The sequence below is a fragment of the Bubalus kerabau genome, chromosome X (assembly GCF_029407905.1).
Source record: "Bubalus kerabau isolate K-KA32 ecotype Philippines breed swamp buffalo chromosome X, PCC_UOA_SB_1v2, whole genome shotgun sequence".
NCBI classification, from domain to species: domain Eukaryota; kingdom Metazoa; phylum Chordata; class Mammalia; order Artiodactyla; family Bovidae; genus Bubalus; species Bubalus kerabau.
Genome location: NC_073647.1, coordinates 21,048,789 through 21,071,393, shown reverse-complemented (window position 1 = coordinate 21,071,393; position 22,605 = coordinate 21,048,789). Strand labels below are relative to the sequence as shown.

Below are 22,605 nucleotides of genomic sequence, written 5' to 3'. Positions count from 1 at the left end.
CTGGAAAGTTTAGGAGTTCTCTAAAACGTGACAACAGATGCACAGAACATCTGAGTGGTAGGCTCTGACAGCTAGAGTCCATCTGCCAGGGTGGGGATCTGGAAGCTCCTAAAGTTAGAGGGTTTTTCCTGTGGTCATGTATGGATGTGAGAGTTGGACTGTGAAGAAGGCTGAGCACTGAAGAATTGATGCTTTTGAACTGTGGTGTTGGAGAAGACTCTTGAGAGTCCCTTGGACTGCAAGGAGATCCAACCAGTCCATTCTGAAGGAGATCAGCCCTGGGATTTCTTTGGAAGGAATGATGCTAAAGCTGAAACTCCAGTACTTTGGCCACCTCATGCGAAGAGTTGACTCAGAGAAAAGACTCTGATGCTGGGAGGGATTGGGGGCAGGAGGAGAATGGATATTCTAGATATTCACTTTTTAGATGAGAAAACGGAGGCCCAGAGAACTAAAGAGACTTGCTCAAGGTCACACAGCTAATGAGGGTCAGAACTCAATTTCAGAACTTCACACTCCTACTAGATTATAGGACCACACTGATTGGATTGACGGGGAAAGCCAACTTTTGAGAGTGTTGCTTGTGTGAAATGGAAAGATTTGGATTGCGGGCTGTTGGTATATGGTCTCTAAGACTGAGTTTTGGGAGTGGCATTTCCATTCTCCCTCAAGAACTGAGCTTAATAATGTCCAAATTTAGTAGAATGCTCTGTGGCTGAGAACAATTCTAGAAAGGCAGAGCATGTTGAGCTCCAGGGCTGGCACATTATATGAGGTCTGGATAGAATCTCTGTGTTGTCCACTTCTACAAAACAAGATTAATCATATTCCAACTGATGACTCACTACCACACATCTGAAGACATCAAGGATTAATAGCACTATAAACCACTTGGCCAAAATAATCCTCAACTTGGGTCACCTTGTGAATCTCAGACCAATCCCTCCACCCTTCTTAGCAGGCCTGGGGTTCACATTCTTTCTACTTTCTCTTCGAGTTAAGTGTCAACTCTGATCAGTGATAAAAGTCAGATGCTGAGAGCACCCTGGGCAAGTGCCAATTTCCAGAGTCTTCTCTGATGACTCTGTTGCATCCTGCCTTCCCAAGAACCTCTCACCTACATCCAAGCCAAACATCTCAGAGGGGTTTAGAGCAACACTGCCTTTGCTGTGGTTTCAAAGAGAACTTTAAAACCAAACCCAGTAGATAATAAGGACCTACTGTATAGCACAGGGAACTCTACTCAATACTCTGTAATGACCTATATGACATCACTTTGCCAACAAAGGTCTGTATAGCCAAAACTATGGTTTTTCCAGTAGTCATGTATGGATGTGAGAATTGGACCATAAAGAAAGCTGAGCACCAAAGAATTGATGCTTTTGAATTGTGGTGTTGGAGAAGATGCTTGAGAGTCCCTTGGACTGCAAGGAAATCAAATCAGTCAATCCTAAAGGAATTAAACCCTGAATATTCATTGGAAGGACTGATGCTGAAGCTGAAGCTCCAATATCTTGGCCACCTGATGTGAAGAACCAACTCATTAGAAAAGACCCTGATGCTAGGAAAGATTGAGGGCAGGAGAAGAAGGGGGCAACAGTGGATGAGATGTTTGGATGGTATCATCGACTCAATGGACATGAGTTTGAGCAAACCCTGGGAGATGGTGATGGACAAGGAAGCCTGGCATGCTGCAGTCCATGGGATTGCAAAGAGTTGGACATGACTGAACAACAAAAACTGATTTACTTTGCTATACACCCGAAACTAACATAGCAATGTAAATCAACTATACTCCAATTAAGAAAAATAAAGCCAAATCCAGTTTCTTATTGATGACCTTTAAAGCATTCTCCTATTGGGTCTTTGAAATGGAATATAAACAGGAATTATTGCTTATATTCAGGCTGGATCTACTTGTCATCAAAATAATTGGTTGAAAATTTAAAATGAAGCTAAAACTTTTTTGGGGTGTCATCTAGCCAAAAAAAATCACTGAAAGAGTCAGTATTTACCCAGAATTGGAAAACTGGTTTGTATCCAAAGATGCAGCTTAATTTTAGAACATGCATGGTTCGTCAAACTGAATGTTTAAAAGAAAGTTGCTTCTTTTGGGGTGGGTCAGACAAGGTAGATCACACCAAGAAAAAAAGACTTCTTTTTAAAGAGCTGGAGTTATCAAAGCCAATCAAAAGAAAAGCTTTAAACATCCTACTCAACCCTAAAACCCAACTCCGGCCACTCAGCATCAGAATCTGTTTTGATGCTGAAAATCTACGAGATCGGAGTTGATCTGAGTCTCAGCATCTGGCAGCAACCATCGAGTCAACCAGTGATCCAAATCATTCAAATACTGTGCAAGAAACTTGTCATGGAAAACTTCATTTTTTTTTTTCATCAAAAATGTCCCAGCTTCCTTTGGACAGAAATGGAAAGTGACATTTCAAAGTTTAATCCCTTAATATGTAGTCTGGTTCTTTCCAAAGGTTGCAAGATTTCCAAGTTCTGAAATTCATAACTAACCATATGGAAACAGAATGTTCTACATATCTTAGCTTCCCAAATATTGTCAGAGCATGAGTGACTCTCGTTGACACTGGGCAGGATTATATGTGCAGTCATCCCTCTTTAGCTGCACTCTTGGCCAGGACAGACCCTTTCCTCTCCTAAGACTAGTGTCCTTACTGTGCTAAGCACATTGGATGTTTGGTTTCTTCCATCAAGACTTTGCCCTTACCACTCCCCGTACCTCTACTCCACAAAGAGTGCCTTCCCTGTTTATGTTTCCAGATCCATCTATAATTCCCCCTACCCGTGAAGCTTTCTTTGATTACTACAACCAAGAAGGCTCTCTACAATTTCTCCCAGCTCGTGGGGTTTATTATCTATATCATACAGGTTGAGACTCATGTGTCCATTTTCCAGTCATGACACACTGCCATGGCTCAACTCCCAAACTAGCCTCTCAGAGGACAAGAGCAAGCTTGAAAGCCAGATGGAAGTCGCTTCCACTTAGGGGCCCTCCACTTTCTAGCTGTGGGAACAGTGTACCTCTTCCAGCTTCCCTCATTTTTTTTTCTCTAACAGAAACCACAGTATCTGTTAATATATTAAAGGGTTAGGAGAGAATATTTGCAGTGTGCCAATAGTGTTACTACACCTGGCACATAATAATTGGGTAATAAATAATAGATATGTATGTACTTCACAATATCTATTCTGCACAGGGCACACCATGGGTAATGGATCATGACTTGATGACTTCATACATTTTTAAAAATATTTATTATTTATTTATTTGGTTGGGTTGAGTCTTAGTTGAGGTTTGAGGGCTTAGTTGCGGTTTGAGGGCTTAGTTGCGGTTTGAGGGTTTAGATGCCTGGGGGTGTGTGGGATCTTGGTTCCCTGACCAGGGATCGAACCTGATCCCCTGCATTGGAAGGTCGATTCTCAACCACCAGGGAAGTCCTGACTTCACACATTTTAATGCAGTATCTCTGAGACTTAGATAATAAAATAAAAATAATTCCAGAGTTATGATACTGGGAAAGGTCATAAGAAGTCATCTTACTATGATGTACCTATTGATATGATTCACTATCTATTATTAAGGCAAAAAGACAGCTTCTTAAGTAGGATGTTTGGGATGTGTATGCATTTGTGTGTGTGTGTATGTATATGCACATATAAATGTGTGTATGTGTGTAGTTTTTAAATGGGAAAGTATTCACCAAAATGCTAAGAGTAGTTATCTCTGATTTGTAGGGTTACAAACAGTCTTAATTGTCTTATTGCCTATCTATCAATTTTTACATTACGAAAATGTTCTACTTGTGTAAATAAGACATAATAAGTGATTTCCAAAATATCCTATGTATATATAATTAAACTATGAATATAGATCAGGTCTGGGAGGTAGGAAAAATGCAAAAATGAAAAAAAAGGGAGTTTTGGGATATAAGTGCTTTCTCTCCCCCAAATCTAGTTATTTCTTATTGTTTTACTATGTTTATAATAGCAATTTTAGTTTGTAGAAATCATTTTCTAAATCATTCCTATACTTTTGAAAAAGTGAAAGTCACTCAGTCTAGTGGGTAGCCTGTCCTTTCTGTAGCAGATCTTACCAACCTAGGAGTTGAACCAGGGTCTCCTGCATTGCAGGTGGCTTCTTTACCAACTGAGCTATCAGGGAGTGCTCATCAGTTTCATTTCTACTCAATAAATAATTGGCTGCTCTCAACAGGCAGTATTCTGAAACAGGGGTCTTCTTCAGCTCCTAAGAATTACCCACATCCATAAAATGGGCAACCTATGTCTTGATCCATCTATTAAGTAGTTTCTTGCCTGGTGGACCCCAGTGATTTTGACTCTGGTGCTCTGTGTCATGTGGATCCTGCCAAGACTTTGTGAATTATTCTGTGGCTATGGGGATTAACAAGTTCTTGTCCTGGTGGCCAGGGTGAGGACGTAAGCCTCTGTTTGTGTGCATCAGCCTATGTCTGGGAGGCTAGAAACACAGTGCCTACAGGTGAGTGAGTACCCCTAGGGTGCAGACAGTTTTTTCTCCATCATCTGATCTTCTGTCCTAGATGGTGTGTCCCTCTCCATGCCACCTTGTCATGGTTGCCAGCTTAGGACTGGGATATGGGCTCTGACTCTCATCCTACATGGACACACAACCTGGATTTGTAGCAGAGGTCAAGAGGTAAGTAGAGCCGAGACAAGGAGACATAGGGTAGGGCTGGAGGGGTCTTGTTCCTGTCCCTGTCAGCTTCAGGAACAGTTAAGCACATAGTGTGTGTGTGTGTGTGTGTGTGTGTGTGTGTGTGTGTTGAAGTGTTAGTTGCTCAGTCGTGTCTGACTCCTTAAGACCCCATGGACTGTACCCCTCCAGGCTCCTCTGTCCATGGAATTCTCCAGGCAAGAATACTGGAGTGGGTTGCCATTCCCTTCTTCAGGGGATCTTCCTGATCCAGGGATCAAACCACCATCGAGCCACCAGGGAAGCCCAATACAATAGCAGATGTATTTTAAATAAATTAATTATCAGAAGCAAAGAAAACCAAGCTCATATGGGATTTAACCCAGGACCTCTCACACCCTAAGTGAGAATCATAGTCCAATGTGATAGCACATGTATTTTAAATTAATTATCAGAAATAAAAAGCACATGGCTTGTCTTGGATTCAAACGCAGGATCTCTCACACCCTCAGCTAGTATCATACCACTAGACCAACAAGCCACATGTGTGTAGGCCTCTCCTGGAGCATTAAAGTCATAAGTATCCAGTTAACAACAATAGGAACAGAAGGCGTTTACTGACTGTGTGTCTGACTCTCATCTCTGCAATGGAGCTAAACAGTGAGATTATATACTTTGTATACTTACTGTGGAGGCTCTCTCCAACCTGATGATGCCTTCCCAGTTCCAAACAAAGAAGAAAGTAACACAATGAATGCAGATGAACTCTGAGTTAAGCAAGCACTGACAAGGTTCGTGTTTGTCAGGAAGAGACAGATTTCTGGGACCTTATCTCCTTGTTTCATTAGGTTGTGTTTCTGCCAGGAAAATCTACATCTTCTTTATGAACACTTGCTTTAATCTATTCTGTATGATCATTTCAGAAAATAACTCCAGAGACCAAGATTTCAGCTTCTGGACCAAGGGTGAGCATAGTGGGTGGACAGACTTCCCAACTTGCCTGATGAGGTGAATGGAAGTGTGGTCCATGTTACTATACATAGTATATACAGCGGGGAGCATGATTTCCTAATAACAGTAAAAGAGAAGGTGTCCTCGGAGATACACTGCCCACTAACAAAGAATTGTGTCATAGAAAATGTAAGTAACTATATTACAATATGATTCCTACACAATGTTCTGATTATCTATCTTGATTTTCAGACTGACAAAGAGTGTGGGAGTTTTCAGTAACGATTTAAGGTGTCCTATATTGAACCAAGATCTTTCACAGTGTGGCTTGGAAAATGATGGATCAAAAGGGATAGATCCAGCCATCATGGATCAGTTTCCTCTGGTGAGGGGGTGTGTGTGAGAGAGAGAGAGAAAGAGAGAGAGGGAAGAAGGGAGAGAGGAGATATATCTAAGGATATGGAGAATCATTTTGTTTACAGAACGTGGCCTGAAGCTTATAACAATGCCTTAACAAATCTCCTGGCACTGGAATCCAAGCATTGATTTTCATTAAACTTTGGAGCTTTTGCAATTCTCACTGAGCTGAGGTCAGAGCTGGCAGAGTAGGACCCAGCTGTGTGCCCTAATAACCACAGCCTCTGAGTCCATATATGGTCTTAATGGCCAAGGAAGCCTCCTCTTCTTCCTCCCCACCGTGACTGTCATTGCTTCAGAAATGCTCCCCAAATGGCACTAAATGATGTGCAAACACACCAGCTGGATTGCTAATCTTTTTTCGAGGCTTCTTTAATGGTGCATTCATAGCCCCTTGGAGCAAACTCAATTTCTCTCTGTACACGCTATTTCCACTTCTACAATTCTAGAAGAAATCATTTTGGCAAACACATTTTTAGAGTTGGATGAGAGGTAATTTATACAATTGCTTACCTACTATTGACAACAGGCAGCAACTCCAGTCACAGGACGAAGGATGGCTATTCATTACTCTCAGTGGAGACACATAAATGGATCTGGAGCCTTTTATGAGGCTTGAAGCAGTGAACTTGGGGCAAGCAAATCTTGTGTGTTTGAGGGGATAGGGAATAGAAAACCAGAAGTCACCTCTTTGGATCTTTACCTTTACACTGAACACCACATCTGAAGAGAGACTCAAAAGGGCCCAGCAGAGAGAAGAAAGCTTGAATGGTACAAATGTTCAATACCACATGCTGAAGTAGGCACTGCCAGGGCATCCATGCTAAGGATGTAGCTGTGGTCCTGATCTTGGAGGGTAATTAGGCAACTGAGTGATGAGACATGTTTATTTTCCCCAGTGGACCAGTCAGCCCACCTTTTATGTCTCCTGAGGGAGCCTGTGGTCACATCCAACAGAATTCCAAATGTGCTCAGAAAATGTTGCTTTATACTTCAGGCTCAGTAGAGAATTTAAAAAAATATACACACATATGCATACATGTGTATACACACACACACACCCATGAATGGATCATAAGCTCTTTTCTAGGTGTGTTTGTTCTAAGCCAGGACTGATGCTGAAGCTGAAGCTCCAATACTTTGGCCACTTGATGTGAAGAATTGACTCATTGGAAAAGAGACAGGCTGGGAAAGATTGAGGGTAGGAGAAGAATGGGCCAACAAAGGATGAGATGGTTGGATGGCATCAGCGACTCAATGGACATGAGTTTGAGCAAGCTCTGGGAGAGAGTGAAGGACAAGGAAGCCTGATGTGCTGCAACAGCTACCCATTGGAATCCCCTGAGAAGCTTTGAAAATTCCCTAATGTCCAGGCCCACCCCAGACCAACTGACTCATAATTGCTGGGGGTGGGACCCAGGAGCCAGTATTTTTCTGAGCTCCCCAGATGTGCAGCCAAGGTTGAGAACCAATGCTTTAAGCGTTTAAAGGTAATCAAGGCAATGGGTTTCTACTGCATATTGGAATCATCTTGGAAGCTTGTTAAAATGCAGATTTACGGGGGACTTCCTTGGTGGTCCAGTGATTAAGACTCCAGACTTCCACTGCAGGGGGCATGAGTTTGATCCCTGGTCAGGGAAACAAGATCCTGCATGCTGCACAGTTCCCACCCCCCAAAAAAAAGTAAAAGAAAAATGCAGATTCATGGGTCTGGGTTTGGGGCCTGAGATTCTGTGTTTTTAAGAAGCTCCCTAGGTGATTCTGAGGTTGGAAATCCATGGGTCACACACTGAGAATCCTATTTAGAGAACTCTTCCCTGGAGTTAGTGTGTTTCCCATGCTTCATTCATTGTTTAATTTCATATTGGTCCTCACCTTTCATACAGATCCCTCTTTGCCAGTGAATATGTGGGAAGTTCTGGTCCCTGACAGTAATCAGGCTGATAAATTCAGACACTTCACCTTGTCACTTCCAGAGGTACCCAGTCAATATATCTAGGGGTGCTAGAGGCATACGGTGGGGGGTGAAGGTGGACAGATCAGGAAGAGAAGGGAAAAGCTGGCTCGAGTCTAGTAGGTGCTGGAGAGGGAATGAGATTTGGAGTTGAGAACTTGGTCTCTTAGACAGCCACCATTGGAAAGATCAGCCCTGTAGCACCCCCTGCATTGCTGCAAAAAAAAAAAAAAAAAGTAGAATCTACTCAACCTGGGCCCAGACCATGGGGTCCCAAGGGTGCTTCCTGAGTGAGTCCAAGCTGTATCTGGCTCTGCCCCAGGCACCTCCTCCCTGCAGCACTGCTTCCTTGCCCAACCTGTTGGGCTGACCTCCAGGAGAAAAGTCTGAGTATTGCTGCTGATGAATTTCTAGAAGATAAGAGGAAAGGGATGGAGTGGGAGAAAGCATAGCCACAAGAAAGAGATCCCCAGTGAATTTTCTAACTGCCTGTGATGTTAGATAGTTGTCCATTCTCTGTAATTTACTGCTCATTCCTCAGACCCACTGGATGTAGAATGAGAGTACACAGCCTTTGATGTCAGGAATTAAGCAAATTGTTACATGGAAAGAACAGCATGGCCACCCCTTATTCCTTACTGTATAGCAATACCCCTGTCAGTCACCTCTGCTGGGGATGGGGGAGCATGACATTAGGGAAGGCTTTGCAGAGAAGGTTGCCTGTACCTGGGCCTTGAAGAGGATGGGGAAGGATTTCCATAGCAGAGATGGAAGGAAATGTTTCTAAAAGGAGGCATGATATGCAAAATGCTGGAAAAGGTGATTACTGGATTGTCTGAATTTGCTGCTAGAACCCACCCTGGAGGAGGAGGAGGAGGAGGAGGAGGAGGAGGGGTTGGCTGCTGTGAGTTACTTGGTTGTTTTTACCAAGTTCATTTTTAAATTGTAGTTGGCATTTAGCCTCCTCTGACCAAGCAAGAGACAGCTTTGGGTTACTTTGTTGTTTGTTTACCCTGAACTTTCTTGAATGTCTGCAACCAAGTGCAAACCTAAAAAAAAAAAAAAGCCCTGGAGCTTTCTCACCTAGTCCAGTCCAGTGTTAACAGATCCCAGAGCCCCCAGCACTCCTGTGCACTCCAGCTCTGATGTTTTCCCCCTACTGCCCACCCTACAGCACCAGGAGAAAGCCCATTACCTGCTGGAGTGGGAAAAGAGAATCAGGAAGGCTTCATGCAGGAGGCTGCATTGGAGCGGGGCCCTGGGGGGAGGGACACTGAAGGGAAAGGGGGGAGGGGATATTCCAGTGAGAAGCAACCACACAAAAGGCACAATGACTCTAGAAATCGGTAAAACATGAACACTGCGGCTAGAGGGCCATGAGTTAATACGATTCTGACCATTTCCTAGTTCTCATGATCCCATCCCCCAGTTCTCTCACAGCCCATGCCCATCCTCCCTGTGGTGTGAACGCACCCCTAACTGCTCACGCTCAGTGAGGTAGTCTCCATTATGTGTATCTGGGCTTCAGTGCTTGGCCCCCACCCCCATCCCACTTAGGGCACACGGTGAAAACAGGCCACAACTTACTGCTTGTGAGGCCTCAGGTACGCTGTTTAACTTCTATGAGCCTCGTTTCCTGATTTGTAAAATGGAGATATTGAAGCTCTACCCTTATATGCAGTTGTTTTAAGGATTAAATACAATGTATAAAATATGTATAAAATTCTTAGCATGATTCCTAGAATATAGTAAAGTCTTAACATATTCTCTCACGATATTATGACTTTGGCTATTACACTTTTATAATATGAGATGAGTGCATAATAAAAATTGACTTTACTCCGTGAAAAAAGAATTAGAGGATTTCACATTCTTTTTTTTTTTTTTTTTTTTGATGTCTGATCTTATTTATTTGTTACTCTTAGAACATCTCATTTTTGACTGGACTCAGCCTTAGAAGCTCTCAGAGAGGACAGCCTCCATCTCTTGGCAATCTGTTCCTGCCATTTTTCTTTGGCCTCCTTCATTCTCTTGGCCAAAAGTTTAGTATATTCTGCAGCCTCTTCTTTATTTTTCTTAGTACGCTGTTTCTTCAGAGCAATATGCCGGCATTTGTGTTGCAGAACTCATGGTCACGAGACGCTGAATCTTGGGTGCTTTGGTCCTAGGTTTCTTACCATCTTTGTTTAGGGGCTTTTGCACAACATATTGGAGAAGGCAATGGCACCCCACTCCAGCACTCTTGCCTGGAAAATCCCATGGATGGAGGAGCCTGGTGGGCCGCAGTCCATGGGGTCGCTAAGAGTCAGACAAGACTCAGCAACTTCACTTTCACTTTTCACTTTCCTGCATTGAAGAAGGAAATGGCAACCCACTCCAGTGTTCTTGCCTGGAGAATCCCAGGGATGGGGGAGCCTCGTGGGCTGCCGTCTGTGGGGTCACACAGAGTCGGACACGACTGAAGCGACTTAGCAGCGGCAGCAGCACAACATATTGTGGACATCATCTTCTTTAGAGAGATTGAAAAGTTTGCGGATTCTGCTAGCTCTTTTGGGACCCAGGCGACGAGACACTGTAGTATCAGTGAGTCCAGGAATATCCTTCTCCCCTTTTTTCATGATGACCAAATTGAGAACTCAGATTGGCATCCACAATGCAACCCCATACAGATTTGCACTTTCTCTCTCCAGTCCTCCTTGGTCTGTAACAGGAATGCCGCTTACTCAGTAGCAGGCGAACTCGGCCATGGGTCAAGACACCCTGCTTCATGGGGAAACCCTGCTTATCGTTCCCGCCACTGATTTGGACCACATAACCCTTCCATTCTTCACCCAGAGTGTCAGCAGCAACTTCTGTGGCCATACCTTCTCGTATAAAGTATGAAGTTTTCGTTCATCGTCCACTTCAATGAGCTTCTGGCAGCCAGTGGCCGGGAAAGATGTTCAGCTTCATTCTCAAGTGGCTGACAGCCTCCAAGGTGCCACGAAAAAGAGTCCTCACATTCTTTCAATGCAGTTAGGGAGCAGTTTTGCGGACTCCAAGGGTCAACCCTTTTCATAACTAAGTTCTCACTTCATTTATTCTACAAATATTTATTGAGCATGCAGGTCAGGAAGCAACAGTTAGAACTGGACATGGAACAACAGACTGGTTCCAAATAGGAAAAGGAGTTCGTCAAGGCTGTATATTGTCACCCTGTTTATTTAACTTATATGCAGAGTACATCATGAGAAACGCTGGACTGGAAGAAACACAAGCTGGAATCAAGATTGCCGGGAGAATTATCAGTAACCTCAGATATGCAGATGACACCATCCTTATGGCAGAAAGTGAAGAAGAACTAAAAAGCCTCTTGATGAAAGTGAAAGTGGAGAGTGAAAAAGTTGGTCTAAAGCTCAACATTCAGAAAACAAAGATCATGGCATCTGGTCCCATCACTTCATGGCAAATAGATGGGGAAACAGTGGAAACAGGGTCAGACTTTATTTTTGGGGGCTCCAAAATCACTGCACATGGTGACTGCAGCCATGAAATTAAAAGACGCTTATTACTTGGAAGGAAAGTTATGACCAACCTAGATAGCATATTCAAAAGCAGAGACATTACTTTGCCAACAAAGGTCCGTCTAGTCAAGGCTATGGTTTTTCCTGTGGTCATGTATGGATGTGAGAGTTGGACTGTGAAGAAGGCTGAGCGCCGAAGAATTGATGCTTTTGAAGTGTGGTGTTGGAGAAGACTCTTGAGAGTCCCTTGGACTGCAAGGAGATCCAACCAGTCCATTCTGAAGGAGATCAGCCCTGGGATTTCTTTGGAAGGAATGATGCTGAAGCTGAAACTCCAGTACTTTGGCCACCTCATGCGAAGAGTTGACTCATTGGAAAAGACTCTGATGCTGGGAGGGATTGGGGGCAGGAGGAGAAGGGGACAACAGAGGCTGAGATGGCTGGATGGCATCACTGACTCGATGGACGTGAGTCTCAGTGAACTCCGGGAATTGGTGTTGGACAGGGAGGCCTGGCGTGCTGCGATTCATGGGGTCGCAAAGAGTCAGATACGACTGAGCGACTGATCTGATCTGATAATATGCCAGGAAGCATGCTAACTGCTGGGAACACAGAAAGCAAGACAAAGTAACACCCTCCCCAGCCACATGCGGCTTACATTCTAAAGGAGAGTAAATGTACACTGTCAAGTGGAACAAGTTCTAAGGAAAAACTCAAGCAGGGTAAGTGGATGGGGAATATGGGATCTGGGCCTCTTGAGTGGGCACGGAGGCCTAATATAGGAAGTGTTACCTGACAGCTCAAGAGACTGAGTCATGGGAATGTTTGAGCTTTCTAGGCAGAGAGAAGGGCAAGTACAAAGACTTTGAGGCTGGAGAGCGCCTCATGTGTTTGAGGAACAACATAGAAACATTATTATTTTTGTGAACCACAGTGTTTATTTTAAGGGACACATGGCTCTCAATATCTCTACGTTTCTTTTAAAGTTCTGGAGACTGAAGGTCATGGAGAAGACAGCTAATTGTGCAGTGTAATGATTCTTTGTGGATTCTCCAGCCCCAGTCATGCTGCTCCTTTTGTGTGCCACTGGCCTTTAGATCATGCCTGCCTTTGCTGTAGGCATTTGGCCTGTAGTACCTTGAGAATGTGATGGAGAGGCAGAGCTGGGAGGCGAGGAGCCTTTCCTTGGCTCTCACTCTAAGGCTAAGGACCCAAATAAATGTACTGGAATTTTACGGATCAATGGCATTCCCTTATTTATCCTGCCAATTCAATAAGCATTTATGACTTAACATTCTTTAGGTATAACTGGACTAAATTCTGGGAAAGATAGAAATAATTCTAAGACAATAGAATTGTCCCATCCATCTTGAAACCGTTTTGGAAACATTTGGGATAAATCAGAATTTTTTAGAACTATACCATCCCACTCTTAGGACTAAATGAAGTGAGAAGACATACATACACAAACAGCTAATGCTGCTAAGTCACTTCAGTCGTGTCTGACTCTGTGCGACCCCATAGACGGCAGCCCACCAGGCCCCGCCATCCCTGGGATTCTCCAGGCAAGAACACTGGAGTGGGTTGCCATTTCCTCCTCCAATGCATGAAAGTGAAAAGTGAAAGTGAAGTCTCTCAGTCGTGTCCGACTCTTCGCGACCCCATGGACTGCAGCCTACCAGGCTCCTCTGCCCATGGGATTTTCCAGGCAAGAGTACTGGAGTGGGGTGCCATCGCCTTCTCAGTGTTAATAACAGCCCTGGACAATTGTAGTAGAAACAGCACAATGCAGTGCATGATAGTGTGCTAGATATATTGTTCAAATGATGACGACTATAGCAGTTGGTTGGAGGAAGCTTCCTGGAAGTAGAGAGGCTCAGACTGAGCCTTGAAATATATGCAAGGGCAGAGAGGAAGAAGGAATACCTTTGCTCAAGAGAGCAAAATGCCAGCCCTTTGGAAATGTTCACTCCTGGAAAAATGTAGGCTAAGTCAGTCATGCTAGCTAGCCCCACTCTCTCTGCCATTACAATCCATGGTCTAGACCCATCATAACTTTTATAATATTTCCACCCTCTAAAATCTTAAGTGTTTTTGCATTCCATGTGAACTCTAATCCTCAAAATAATAATATCGGCAATTTCCCAAGACCATGGGCCTAAGGTACCAAATGGTCTCAGTCCCAGTTTATGCAAAGGATTCCAACTTGCCATAGGAAGATGGATGGCCTTTTCCAAACTGGATAGGCTTTGAAGGCAGAGGTGCTCAGTTCAGTTTAGTTCATTCAGTTGTGTCCGACTCTTCGACCCCATGAATCGCAGCACGCCAGGCTTCCCTGTCCATCACCAACTCCCGGAGTCCACCCAAACTCATGTCCATTGAGTTGGTGATGCCATCCAGCCATCTCATCCTCTGCCGTCCCCTTCTCCCCCTGCCCTCAATCTGTCAAAGCATCAGGGTCTTTTCAAATGAGTCAGTTCTTCACATAAGGTGGCCAAAATATTGGAGTTTCAGCTTCAACATCAATCCTTCCAATGAACATCCAGGACTGATTTCCTTTAGAATGGACTGGTTGGATCTCCATGCAATCCAAGGGACTCTCAAGAGTCTTCTCCAACACCATAGTTCAAAAACATCAATTCTTCAGTGCTCAGCTTTCTTTATAGTCCAACTCTCACATCCATACACGACTACTGGAAAAACCATAGCCTTGACTAGACAGACCTTTGCTGACAAAGTAATGTCTCTGCTTTTTAATATGCTGTCTAGGTTGGTCATAACTGTCCTTCCAAGAAGTAAGTGTCTTTTAATTTCATGGCTGCAATCCACATCTGCAGTGATTTTGGAGCCCCCCAAAATAAAGTCAGCCACTGTTTCCACTGTTTCCCCATCTATTTGCCATGAAGTGATGGGACCAGATGCCATGATCTTAGTTTTCTGAATGTTGAGCTTCAAGCCAACTTTTTCACTCTCCTCTTTCACTTTCATCAAGAGGCTCTTTAGTTCTTCTTCCCTTTCTGCCGTAAGGGTGGTGTCATCTGCATATCTGAGGTTATTGATATTTCTCCCGGCAATCTTGATTCCAGCTTGTGCTTCCTCCAGCCCAGTGTTTCTCATGATGTACTCTGCATATAAGTTAAATAAGCAGGGTGACAATATACAGCCTTGACATACTCCTTTTCCTATTTGGAACCAGTTTGTTGTTCCACGTCCAGTTCTAACTGTTGCTTCCTGACCTGCATACAGGTTTCTCAAGAGGCAGGTCTGGTGGTCTGGTATTCCCCTGTCCTTCAGAATTTTCCACAGTTTATGGTGATCCACACAGTCAAAGGCTTTGGCATAGTCAATAAAGCAAAAATAGATGTTTTTCTGGTACTCTCTTGCTTTTTCAATGATCCAGCGGATGTTGGCAATTTGATCTCTGGTTCCTCTGCCTTTTCTAAAACCAGCTTGAACATCTGGAAGTTCATGGTTCACATATTGCTGAAGCCTGGCTTGGAGATTTTTCAGCATTACTTTCCTAGCATGTGAGATGAGTGCAATTGTGCAGTAGTTTGAGCATTCTTTGGCATTGCCTTTCTTTGGAATTGAAATGAAAACCTACCTTTTCCAGTCCTGTGCCCACTGCTGAGTTTTCCAAATCTGCTGACATATTCAGTGCAGCACTTCCATAGCATCATCTTTTAGGATTTGAAATAGCTCAACTGGAATTCCATCAGTTCCACTAGCTTTGTTCGTAGTGATGCTTTCTAAGGCCCACTTGACTTCACATTCCAGGATGTCTGGCTCTAGGTGAATGATCACACCATCATGATTATCTGGGTCATGAAGATCTTTTTTGTACAGTTCTCCTGTGTATTCTTGCCACCTCTTCTTCATATCTTCTGCTTCTGTTAGGTCCATACCATTTCTGTCCTTTATTGAGCCCATCTTTACATGAAATGTTCCCTTGGTATCTCTAATTTTCTTGAAGACATCTCTAGTCTTTCCCATTCTATTGTTTTCCCCTATTTCTTTGCACTGATCACTGAGGAAGGCTTTCTTATCTCTCCTTGCTCTTCTTTGGAACTCTGCATTCAAATGGATATATTTTTCCTTTTCTCCTTTGCTTTTCACAGAGTTGAGTAGGGCTTATTTTTTTCAAGTTTGAGCAGAAACATGCCTACAAATGTACAGACACCTAGGCCAAATGGCTTTGTTTGGCTTGATGTAGTTGTTTCTCTTGTGGGCTTCCAAGTTGAGTGGATGTGGTGGCTATATCCATGGCTGCTCTGCCACAAGGAATATTGCGATCCAATCTCTTGGACTAGGCTGGATCTTTGCTTTTAATTACAGCAACATACTAAAAATGGACAGGATTTTAATTTGGTTGTGTTAACCCATCCCATTCCTTTTGTTTCCTTCCTAGTTCTTTTCCCTGGAAGACACTTTTAGAAATCCAAGTTCTCGGGATGATACCTAGGATAGTGAAGTCCAGAGATTAGTGATGGTTCATCTGTATTTGTACCATTACTACTTATGACCTTTGTTTTTTTTTAATTGAAGTATAGTTGATTTCAATGTTGTGTTAGTTTCAGGTATACAGTAAAGTGATTCAGTTACACATACATGTATAAGCTATATTTTTTTCAGGTTCTTTCCCCTCGTAGTTTATTACAAAATATTGAGTATAGTACCCTGTGGGTCTACACAGTAGGTCCTCTTTGGTTATCTAATTTACATATATTGATAATAGTATGTATGTGGGCTTTTGGTTTTAATTATTTTTGGTTGTGCTGGGTCTTCACTGCTGCATGTGGGCTTTCTCTAGTTGCAGCAAGTGGGGCTACTCTTTGTTGTGGTGTGCAGGCTTCTCATTGCGGTGGCTTTTTCTTGTTGCCGAGCACAGGCTCTAGAGCATGGGCTACAGTACTTGCAGCTCATGGGCTCTAGAGCACGGGCTCAATAGTTGTGGCACACGGGCTTAGTTGCTTCGTGGCATGTGGAATCTTCCTGGACCAGGGATTGAACCTGTGTCCCATGCATCGGCACTGTGCCTATCCACTGTACTACCAGGGAAGTCCAGGCCTTTGGTTTTGAACTACCTAATCTGGGTGAGGAAGCCAGGATCTATTGATGACTCCCAAAGGAGGAAGTCATAAGGTCCCATAGTGGAGATTTTGGTCATGTTAATAACACTAATGATAGCTACTATTTACTGAATGCTTACATGGCGCCAGACTATCTGCTAATCTGATCTTTCCAACAACGTTGTGAACTAGGTACATTATCCCCTTCTTTATAGAAGAGGAAACTGAAGGTCAGGGACACTAAGTGACTTGCCCAAGTTTGTATAGCTAGTGAGCCTTGGTGCTTCTGAAGCTTGGTCAGGTTTGGATTCTGAGTCCTCAGTTCAGTTCAGTTGCTCAGTCGTGTCCAACTCTTTGCAACCCTATGAATCACAGCACGCCAGGCCTCCCTGTCCATCACCAACTCCCGGAGTTTACCCAAACTCATGTCCATCTGAGTCCTAGTTTGGTCTTTTTAATTTACATAACAGCTTCATCCCCTTTTCTGAAAAATCATATGATAAAACCCCTACCTCACAAAGTGGCTGTGAAGATAGAATTAGACAACATCCACCAAGTGTCTAATGGGGCTTGGCAGATAGTAAGTGCTTAGTAAATGGTGTGTTCGTGCATGCTAAGTCACTTCAGTCATGTCCAACTTTTTGTGACCCTATGGACTGTATCCCGCCAGGCTCCTTTGTCCATGGGATTCTTCAGGCAAGAATACTGGAGTGGGTTGCCATGCCCTCCTCCAGTGGATCTTCCTGACCCAGGGATCGAAGCTGGGGCTCCTGCAGCTCCTGCATTCCAAGCAGATTCTGTACCGCTAAGCCACTGGAGAATAGCTGCTCTTATTAAGAACCTGATTCCCAGGTTTGGAGACCAAGTGCCACAGTGGTCTAGATGCTGAGTCACAAATAACGTGCCGGTTTCCCTGAGCTGCCAGAATGCACATCTGTTTATATCTCCTTCATCTGATTGAGCACGTCACATGCTCCAGTGCTAATGCGGGAATGTGTGCCAATTCTATTAGCTTGGGTAAATTGGGCGGGGAGCCCTGGACAATTTAAGGCATTCATGTGATATTCCTATTGGAATTTGTTGTGTGTTTGTGAATTGGTCCTACAGGAACGTCGTTTCTTCAGAAATCCAGTGGTTGATGCAAAAGCGATTCTGATTGCAGGCGAGAAAATGTCACCTGACATGGGACATGAATGCCTTTCCATATAATGAGTTTGGTCCCCTTGCTGGGCAGCTCCAGGCCTCCAGAGTATTCAGGCCTCTGTCTCACTCCATCAGGAAAAACACGTTCTGTGGCCCATGTGATGTGGCCCATATGATGTGGCCCACATGATGTGGCCCACACCATCATACCTGGTGTGAAGGGGGAGAGGCTGTGCCTGGTATGTGAAGAAGAGGGTATGGGACCCCGTGGGCAGTGGGAAGCCAGAGGAGAGGAGGAGGCCGGAGGAGAAGGCCTGGGCTGCATCTTGAGGATGAAGTGCCACCTCTGTCTATTATGAGGGCGATTACATGAAGAATCCAGAAAATGACTTTGATTAAGGGTATAAAAGAAAAAAAAAAAAAGGCTGTTCTAGTCTGTTATCTAATAGCAAATCAACTCTTAAGGGTGTTATGGACTGCATGTCTGTGTCCTCTCAAAGTTCATATGCTGAAGCCCTCACCCTCAGTATAAGATTCCTATTGGAATTTGTGAGTGGGGCTGCTGCTGCTGCCGCTAAGTCGCTTCAGTCGTGTCCGACTCTGTGCGACCCCATAGACGGCAGCCCACCAGGCCTCCTGTCCCTGGGATTCTCCAGGCAAGAACACTGGAGTGGGTTGCCATTTCCTTCTCCAATGCATGAAAGTGAAAAAAGTGAAGTCACTCAGTCGTGTCCGACTCTAGCGACCCCATGGACTGCAGCCTACCAGCCTCCTCCATCCATGGGATTTTCTAGGCAAAAGTACTGGAGTGGGGTGCCATTGCCTTCTCTGTGAGTGGGGCCTTTGGGGCTAATTAGAAGGCACTTGTCTCCAGACCCATGCACCACCATGGAGAGTAATGCAAATCTAGTACCTGGAGAACTGAGTGGAGACTCATGATCATGTTTTTTTTTCCCTTCAGCATTGAGACTTCACTTGACCAAAAACCTGGAAATGACACTGGGCGAAGCAGATTGAATCATTAAAACCTTCTATCACTGACCTCTCCTTCCTTCTTCCTTTCTCCTCCCAACTAATCAGATACATCTTTCTTTTTAAAAAAATGTTTATTTATTTATTTGGATGTGCCAGATCTTGGTTGTGGCACATGGGATATTTAGCTGTGGTAAGCAAACTCAGCTGTGGCATGTGGGATCTAGTTCCCTGACCAGGAATTGAACCTGGGCCCCCTGCATTGAGAGTCTTAGCCACTGGACCACCAGGGAAGTCCCCACTTCCCCTATTGCCAAGTCAAACACTTGCACCTGTCTCTTGCACAATTATACTCCTCACCTCACCAATGAACTGCAGTTCATTAATTTTTTTCGTTCCATACATCTTCATTGGGCACCTGCTCCCATGTGGCAGGCGCTGGGCGAGGTGCTGAGGACAGGCCTGCGAAGCCGTCACGTGTCCTCCAAGACCCACTGCTGTCATCAAGCTCTTCTGCTTCCTGCCCTTCACTCCCGCCACTGCCTCTGTACACATGCCTGCTCCTCTACGGAAACGTCTTCTCTTCTCATCTCTGCCAATGTACGCTTCTCATCACCTCTAAAAACTCTATTAAAATGCAGACTTCCCACATGTGCCCCACACGTTGAAATAGCAAGTGGGAGCCCAGGAAGGTCTGCTTTGCACAGAAGGCTGGAAGATCTGTAGTCAGACACCATCTGTCTAGAGCCTTTGTGTATGAGCAAAAGAGAAAACTTCCAAAGACTTCGCATGTGCCAATTGATTTCATAAAGGGTCATACTGTAGGGATGAGAAACCCAGTTGGCGGCTAGAACAATCCCTGAAGGTGAGAGACAGAAAATCAAGCAGAATTTTTGTTATCATGAATTTTGTGTGTGTGTCTTTGGTGGGGGGTGAGGGGTGGGGACTTCCTTGCTGTATGCAGGTTACATTGATTAACCAAAACTTTAGCCGTCTTTGGTATGCCCTATTACTGGCATGAATTGCTCTGGAATAAGTGGGTAGGTCTTATCAATAGAATCACATTTAGACTCAGTGATACAAATGTAAATCTGAGATGAAAACCACAGCCTATGATATCCATTCAGCTAATTATGTACTGAGTAGCTACTATATGTCAGCCAAGCCTGTCTCTAACTTATGTGGGGCCCAGGGCAAATGTACAAAGGGAGTCCCACATACTATATGGCTAGAGACTTTCAAGTTAAGCTAACAGTGTTTTATAAAATGTGTTCTGTCCTCCTACTTCTACAAATAAAGCAGATCATTGTAATGATCTGGAAGTTCAGGTTCAAATTTAAAATTCTTAGGGGACTTGCCTGGAGGTCCAGTGGTTAAGACTCTGCTTCCAACACAGGAGGCACGGGTTTGATCCCTGGTTGGGGAACTAAGATACCATATGCAGAGGGTGGCACGGCCAATAAAATAAAATAAAATAAAATAAAATTCTTGGATTCTTCAGCATTTCATGCCAAACATGACAGCACAGATGGATCAGTTGCAGGTCCCCAGTCCCCAGCTTGATCTTCTGATTCCCTTTCTTCCATCACATCTCTGTTTTGTACCTGTTATGAATTTTCTCATTCGTGTTTTTTGGTGATCATTTATATAATTCTTTAAAATGCTTTTAATTTTGAAATAAGTTCAGACTTAAATTCAAAAATCTTTCAAAGAGTTCCTGTATATTCTTCACTTGGGTTTCATTATTTAAAAAATAGCTATATAGTATTCCACTATAAAGACTTTAAAAAGCATTTACCTCTAATTTCCCCATAATACTTAAAGCTTTTACATTTCTTTTCTGTTTTCTGTTATAGAAATTTAAGCAAAATATATACTTTGTCTGTGATTTACATTATTCTTTGAGTTAAAATATACAGTCATACTTCAGACTTACATTTTATCAGTGCCTTTTCAATCTGTGGTCCATAATTTCCAACTGCCTGATTTTCAGAAACAGCTATCGCTCCTTACATTTCTAATCAAATTTTCTTATTGAAATTCCTTTCATTCCTCCCAGATTCCTGAAGCCAGTCTTTTTTCTGCCCCTTTGCAATGTAGAAGAAAATATCTGATTTCTCCCAAGCCTGCTCTGCTCAGCTGGGGCCCTTAGAGGCAGTCTAGATTCAGGGCTTCACAAGCCTCTGTCCAACTGAGCTGACAGCAGGACTGAAAGTTGAGCTAAAACGACCTGCAACTTGGGAATCGGTAACGGGCTGTGTTTATAAGCATCCACTGATGAGTGATTCACTGACACACACATAAACACACACACACACACACACACACTCAGGGAGACAGAACATGAGCTAATAAGGCCTCCAGGGCACATCTTTGCTTCAGGTAGCTTTAATGCAAAAATGGATTAGCCACAGGTGCTTAATCAGAAGATGCAATGAATGGTAAGCCATTTAACTGAGGGGTTTCTGTCTGTGTTTTGAACATGTACCACATTTGCCTTTCCCACCCCAACTCTACATTGTGATACTCAGTGTGCACCATGGAAGTTTGCTCCATTTCCCAGAAGACCATGGGGTTCACAGTTAATGCTTTGGCCCATTGATGCTGCTCATACCTGCATGTCACCAGAATGGGGTTAACCCATAGGATACTTTCTTCTTCAGGACCACATGCCTATCTCGCTGAAAATTTACTCGTTTCTGGCCTGTTTTTTTGTTAACTGGCACCTAACACAGCAGGTACTGAAAACACAACTAGTCCTCACTATATACTTCTTCCTTCATGAAGGCAAAATATCTAGATGAACAAGAGGGCAGGAGGGACTGTCAGTCCTTTGGAAATCCCTTCCACTCCATCATTCGAAGATTCTCTCATGGTTTTCCAGTCCAACAGAATCTCCAGCTTTTTGTACATTTAATGCATATGTTTCTGATGCATGTAGGTTTAAATTACTACAAGGTGGATTTAGAAAAGCAACTCATTGTCAAAGATCCCTCAGGATCCATCGTATTTAACTCCACACCAGATGTCTCATTTTCCCAGTAGGAAATAGACTTTGAACTTGGAAAGTTCACATTCTGTTTTCTACTCATCTCCACACTGTGAGAGAATTTTCAAATTGGTCAAGTGAGCCTCTTCTCTCCCAGAGCAATGGAGTGCGGTTTGCATTGTGTGGGCTGTCAGTGGACTTGCGTTGTGTGTCAGGAAATCTGCTTGGCTTCGAATTCCTCTACATAGTCAGAATGACCTGCAGGAAGTCACACCTTTTGGGGACCTTTGTTTCCCCCATCAGGAGACAATCATGCCTTGACTACAATATCAGATGATAGAAAAGAGATGTGCAGAATGTTGAGTTGGCTGAGAGAAAGATAATTACATACTCCTCAAGTGGCCTGCAATCACAGTAATTCAACTTTTTAATTCCATGCAGTGAGTTAGGACCTATGAGATTGAGCCTTAAACTTGATTGTGTCCCATGTGTTCATATAGACTCCTATGGTATTAGAAGAATCCTTAGAGATACCATCTATCCCAACTGCTTATGTGGCCAAGAAGATTTTTAGAAGCATCCTAACAAATTGACACAAGGCCTGCGCTTGAATGCTATCTTCCCAGGAGGTGTAGTACTGTCTGACCAGTCTGTTTCTTTGTTGAAACCACTTGGTCATTAGCAATATCTTTCTTAAATTAAACTGGAATTCATGTTGTGTGATTTCTGCCCTTGCTCCTCACTGGTTGCCCTGGAGTCACAAAGATGAAACCTTTGCTTTCATCCACAAGATGGCTCTTCTGATAGTGAAGACAGCTTTCATCATGTCTCCCCTGCTCCAGAGAAAAGTTATTTTCCTTAGCATCCAATTCTACCCCCATCCCAGAAGCTCTTGCTAAGAGGAT

At 43.6% G+C, this 22,605-nt stretch overlaps 2 pseudogenes; one reads left to right on the top strand and one right to left on the bottom strand.

Moving 5' to 3' along the window:
- Positions 1-9,955: 9,955 nt before the first annotated feature.
- Positions 9,956-10,963, bottom strand: LOC129639579 (40S ribosomal protein S6-like; annotated as a pseudogene).
- The window catches only part of LOC129639578 (chromobox protein homolog 3-like), a 94,807-nt pseudogene continuing 83,164 nt past the window's right edge, over positions 10,963-22,605 (top strand).